We start from the raw sequence: 6696 nt of genomic DNA, 5'->3' as shown, positions 1-6696 counted from the left end.
CTACACTGTCTCTCTCTCTCCCTTACCTCTTCCCAGTTTTCCTTCCTACTATGCTGTGCCTGGCATCTAGTAGTCATCCTTTGTTGTAGTAGGAGCAAGAACACGTGGGTAACCCTAAACACTAGGGGACAAAGAAGAGCCTATCATATGTAACCCCGTCAGGGCTCAGGGAGCTACCCAGAAGGGGAGGAGAGGGGGCAGAAAGAGTAAAGACCACATAAGAACTCACAGAGACTGTGGCAGCACACACAGGGCCTGCTCACAGGTTCAAGGCAGACAGGGTCCCGGCACTGAGAGGGGGAACCGGGCATGAGCCCCCATCCCTAACTGTGACGCTATCTCCAATTGATCATTGTTCGAAAAGGAAAAAGTCATTTTCTCCGGTAGAGTCTCACAGGGTGGTGTATATGAACCACCCTTAGGGTGTGGCCCAGGGCCAGCAGCAGATGGCCAACACAAAACAAACGCAATGGCCTGGCTGGATACTTGAATTACAAGCCTGTGCCACCTTGTCCAGGCCCCATCTTGCATTTTATCTGTCGAGGTTCAATTCTGGAGACACAGAAGTCAGTTCTAACTCTTTTTGTTGTTGTTGTTTTCTTCAGTTTTACTCTTAACTCGGAACTGTCTCCACCATAAAGCTAGCACCCTGCCAACACAGAGTCAGTGCCAAGGGCATTTGGTCACTTTGTCAGCAGCCATGGTTTATTATCTCTTATGGCTTTCTCTCTTGTTTCTTTTTGTCCATTTAATGTTTCTGTGTTTTGTTTTGTTTTTTGGTTTTTCGAGTCAGGTTTCTCTACGTAGCCTTGGCTGTCCTGGACTCACTTTGTAGGCCAGGCTGGCCTCGAACTCACAGCAATCTAACTGCCTCTGCCTCCCAAGTGCTGGGATTAAAAGTGTGAGCCACCATGCCTGGCTCAAAGTTTCTGTGTTTAATCCCCAAGTAACCCCCTAATCTCTAATCCTTCTGTGAGATTCACCTGGTGGGACTGTTATTAAGATGCTAACAGAGAAAATGACTGACTCTGTATGAGCCCTGGCCCCAACCCACCCCCAGAAGGAAAAGTGCCTAATGCTTCCTACCTCAGGGCCTGTGGAGAGGAAGCACCTAAAGAGCAGTATATAAGGGACACATCTCATCCAATAGTAGGTTCTTTGGAGGGCTTTTAGCTTTTGTTTCTTTTTGAGACAGGATTTCTCTATGTAGCCTTGGCTGTCCTCAACTCGCTCCATAGACCAGGCTGGCTTTGAACTCATAGAGATTGACCTGCCTCTGCCACATGGATCACAGGTGTGTGCCACCGTGCCTGGCTTGGTAGTAGGTTCTAAACCAAGGTGAGCTGCTGTCAGAGGGCTGTAACTGGCCACCAGTTCCTCCCAGCATCCCTCAGTCCTTACCTGTTACAAGGTACAGCAGGCTTGGCCAGCCCTTTACCGCTGCCGCTAGGGATTGGGCTGCCCTTCCCCTTTGGAATTAGAGTTACCAGCTGCTGTAGAGCGGTGTGCATTTTTAAACTATGAGCCATCTCTCAACCCCATGCCTGGGCACTTTAAAGGTGATATAAATCATTTCGTAGGTTTCTGGAGGCTGGTTACTTGAAGTTAAGTGTCAGTGTGGGACAGAAGAGGAGAACAGAGAAAACCTGGGAGACATGGGAAAGGAAAGAGAGCCTGGGGGAAGCTCTCTCCAGTTAAGAATCCCAGCACAGCTGCATTCAGGAGGCAGAGGCAGGCAGATCTCTGTGAGTTCAAGGCCAGCCTAGTCCACATGAATTCCGGGGCAGCCAGAACTGCATAGTGAGACCCTATCTCAAATAAAAACAGTGGGGTGGCTCAGCAGTTAAGACTGTACTGCTCTTGAAGAGCTCAGTTCACAGCACCCCTGTATGATGGCTCTCGAGTGTCTATAAACCCAGTTCCATGGTATTTGACACCTCTGGCTTCTTCAGGTTCCAACCCTCACACGCACATACACATAATTTAAAATCTTGAAAAAGAACTTTAACATAGTCAACATTTACTTAATACCTTTCTCCCTTCCCAGATGTGATTTTTCTCAGACTCTTGACAGAAAGCTCCTTTACAGTAAAGGGACATGCTCTAATCCCCAAATGGAGTTGTTGTTTTGTTTTTGTTTTTTTAAAGGTTTTTCAAGACAGAGTTCCTCTGTGTAACAGTACTGGCTTTCTTGGACTCACTTTTGTAGACCAGGCTGGCCTCAAACTCACAGAGATCCACCTGCCTCTGCCTCCCAAGTGCTGGGATTAAAGGCATGTGTCATCACCTCCTGGCAAACTGCCTTTTAAAAAAAAAAATTTTTTTTTAATTTATTATTTATACAGTGTTCAACCTGCATGTGACCTTGCACGCCAGAAGAGGGCACAAGATCTCAGTATAGGTGGTTGTGAGCCACCATGTGGTTGCTAGGAATTAAACTCAGGACTTTTAAAAGAGCAGACAGGACTCTAAACCACTGAGGCAACTCTCCAGCCCCGAATGTAGTTCTAATGATGTATATTTTAACCTCAGCAGATGATAATCCCATCGAGGCACCATTGGACCTACCCTATAAATTATGCAAAGAAAGGAAAATGTTTCTTAGCAACCCTCTGAGACTTTCCTTGAAAGCCACTAAAAAGATACCTAAATCTGTTTTTTATTTAATTGAAATTTATGTGTGTTGGTGTGGGGGTATTAGATCTTGGAGTTATAGACAGTTGTGAGCTGCCATGTGGGTGCTGGGACTTGAACCCACATCCTTTGGAAGAGCAGGCAGTGCTCTTAACCGCTGAGCCATCTCTCCAGTCCCTGATACCTAATCTATTGTTAATTGCTTCTCTCCCCTGAGGACCCCACAGGCACACATGGTGTGTCTTCTTCCCAGAGCACCTTTCTCTTAGTTCCCCCATCTGCTCTTAAGATCTGTGTTTAAAATGCCATTTAATAAACTGTGACTTGCCAGGCATGGTGGCGCACACCTTTAATACCAGGACTCTGGAGGCAGAGGCAGGCAGTTCTCTGCGAATCTAAGGCCAGCCTGGTCTACAAAGCCAGTCCAGTACAGCAAGGGTACACAGAAAAAACAAAACTAAAACCAAAGCAAAAAAAACAAAAACAAAACACAACAACCGTGTCTCTGGCTGTTTCTAATATGTCTGTTTCTAATACACCCCAATTCTATTTCTGACCAGTCCTGAAATTACTTTGTGTGGAAGCCAAGGATCTGGTTTTACCTGAGTCAAGTTCCCTAAACAATCATGGGGAGTTCCTCAGGCTGCTGTGGGAGACAGTGATGCACTTTGTCCCTATGATGGAACTTGTTCCTTTTCCCTAGGGAAGACACCTTCCTTGCCTTTTCCAGGAGCTTGCTGATTGTCCTTGGGGTGTTTCCTTGTGGCTGTGTCACTATCTTGGCCATTGTCTTCATATAACTGTGTGTCTGAGTATGTGTGTGTGTTTTATGTGCCCATGTGTTCAAATCAACTTTTTAAGAAAATAAATTGGGGCTGGAGAGATGGCTCAGAGGTTAAGAGCACTGGCTGCTCTCCCAGAGGTCCTGAGTTAAAAGCCCACCAACCACATGGTGGCTCACAACCATCTATAATGAGATCTGGTGCCCTCTTCTGGCAAGCAAGCATACATGTAGGCAGAGCATTGTATGTGTAATAAATAAAATAAATCTTTGCCTACCAGTGGTGGCGCACACCTTTAATCCCAGAACTCAGGGAGGCAGAGGGAGGTGAATGCTCTAAGTTTGAGGCCAGCTTGGTCTACAAAGCAAGTCCTGAACAGCCAAGAGAAACCCTGTCTTTAAAAAAAAAAAAAAAAGGAAAAAAAAAAAAAGATTTATGTGAATCGGTGGTTTTGTCTGCTTTATGTCTATGTACCACATCCATGCCTAGTGTCCAAGGAGGTCAAAAGAGGACATGTGATCCTCTGAAACTGGATGTGTGTGTGTATGTATGTATATGTATTATATATATATTTTTAAATTATTATTATTATTATTATTATTATTATTATTATTATTATTATTATTTTGGCTAGGTCTCACAGTGAAGTCCAGGCAGGCCTAAAACTCAAACTCATGAAGGTTTACACAAACATGCCTAGCTCCCTTTTCTTTCTTTTCTCCTTTTGGTACGTGTTTGTGTGCGTGCCTATGTGTACGTGTGCCATGTTAGTCCTTGCCTTTCTACCTTGAGACAAGATCTCTTCACTGCCATGAAAGCCCAGCTGGCTGCCTCCCACCTCCCTTAAGGAACACTGGGAGCCTTTCTGTAGGTTAAGTGGAGTTTTATATGGGTTGGGGGATTCAAACCCAGGTTATCAGACTTGCGCAGCAAATACATGTACACCTGAGCCATCATCTCCCCAGCCTGATTCTGTTTTCTTGAACACCACCAGCCATAAAATTTAAAGTTGTCTTGATTCATTTAAAGTTGATTTCATTTGCAAGGACTTTTCTAAAGAGTCCTTTTGTACTGTTGTTTTCTGGCAAGACTAGAAATGGAACTCAGAGCCTCACACATGCTAGATTAAAAAAAAAGAAAAAACCAACAACAAAAGCAAACTAAACCCCCATCGAGCCCCATTTCTAAATAAGGTCACATTCATATGGTAATACAAGCCAGAGAGGCTCAGTCTCAGGGGGAGCCAGTAGAACCTGGGAGTTAACTAGGCAGGTGGCTCCCTGCAGTGGGGTCCTGAGGCCCTCTCAGGCGAGCCCTCAGGAGGGATAGGTTAACAGTAGCAAAGCAGCCTCCTGTGGCACAGAAGGGACAATGGTGCTCTGGATTTGCTAGCCTCAAGGCTCTGGTGTGTCTGTGGCTCCATCAAGAGTCTGCGGCCGACACTCCAGAACACCGTGTTGGTCTTGGAGTGTAGAGCTCAGTGGTAGAACATTTGCCTAAGACAGGCGTGGGTTCCGAGCCCAGAACGTGAGAAAGGCAGTTGTTTCAGAGCTGCTGAAGCTCTGCAGCCCTGTCAGGGCGAGGAAAAGGTGACCCTGGAGGTACTTGTGACCTCACAGGCAGGGATGGGCCTTTGCTCAGCTAGGCCTTGCATTTCCCACAGTGTAGTGCTCTCTCTATGACCTCCCTCTGAGGCTGAGGAGACGAGAGATTTGCATCTCAAACTCCAAACTGGTTTCTCAGCTACCTGGAGTGTTCAGGAGGTTTAAGTTATCTCAAAACATGTTTGCTTCCCCCTCGTTGCAATTTTAGAAGCCTGACTCACTTAGTCATGCAGTCCCCCAAATTAAAAACTGGAGCATCTTGATGCTTACTCCTCTCTTTGGTCCACATTAAATCGTTATCAAACCCTTCCCTTTGGCCACCCCTGGATGCTTTCAGTTCAAGTCCACGTGCAGGCTTAGTATAGTTTAATTAACAATAACCCCCTAGTCACAGCGTGGTCTCATCTCCACTGGGAAAGAACATTCAACATTATCACAGAGCTAAAACTTGGAGTGACACACAAATCTCGACATGGGGTCCTGCTGACCTCTACTGTGTTATGAATCCTCTACACTGCAAAGCTTTTATTTTTTATTTTTCTCATCGTGAAATCTTTAGCTTAAAAAAAATCGCCTTTAAAAAAAAACTAAGTAAGGGGCAAAAAATATTGTCACAATGTTTAAAATGCAAACTCAAATTTAAAAGGCCAAGAGGGGGGCAAAGGTATTTTTAAAATCCTTTCCTTCCGGTTCCTGAGTCCTGGAGAGGTACCTGGTGAGATTGTTTGTGTTCTCTCACCTGATTAGTGACAAGAAACTTTGTGTTCATCAACGAGAAATCGGTGTCCGGAAGTCTATCGCTAAGGAGTCCAGGTGCTATTGTATTCTCCCTAATGTACTGTGGAGAAAACACACAAAGACAGGAGGCGCCTGTGTCCATCTGGCCACACTTTGCATCCTAGATTCCAGTCCTAAGAAACTGGCAAACAATTTCAGGAATGAAAAGGACGTTATCTGCGAAGCGTGCAAACCTAAAAGCAGCTGTAAAAGCCCAGTTCGGTTACCCCTAACGATTCTGCTTCCCAAGACTCTGGAATATAAGAACCTATTCCAAACCATTTGTGCAGCTCGGCTTCCCAGGAAGTCCTTCGAATGGACGCACTTTGCACTAGCAATGCATTACAAAGTCGGAAACCTGCAGTTACTTCATGAGGAGAAAGCACATCACCAATGTCAATCCATGCACACAGATTAGTCTGCCATGTTTACAAGGATGTGGGAAGAATAAATGGTGTTACCCGGCAACATATACTCCCGATCCCCAAAATGCGTACCAAATATTAAGAAACTTTACAGGGGCATTTGCACATTTCACCAGGGCTCCAACGAATTGGGGACCTAGGCTTAAACAATAGAAGGAGGAGATTGGGAGTCACTGAGAAGGAAGCGCGGGGTTAGGTTGATTTTCAAATGTCTCACTGGGGGCTGAGGCGTTCGTCCTTAGCTCCTGCACTTCTCTGCAAACTTCTCACGGTCGCCGCCTCGCAGCAGCATCCGGGAGCAGGTACTGCGTCCCGTGGGTGTTGCGGGAGTCGCACCCGGCCAGGTTGTGGAAAAACAAATCAAAAAACAAAACAAAACTCTGGTTCCATCCGTGGGGTGCGAAAGTAGGTGGCCCCATCACTCAAGGTTGCGGGCAGTGCAACTCGCAACTTTTGAGTTCAATCTAACCCCCC

Source organism: Acomys minous, assembly GCF_964271855.1.
Source record: "Acomys minous genome assembly, chromosome: 5".
Classification (NCBI taxonomy): Eukaryota; Metazoa; Chordata; class Mammalia; order Rodentia; family Muridae; genus Acomys; species Acomys minous.
Note: the sequence above shows the minus strand (reverse complement) of the source record.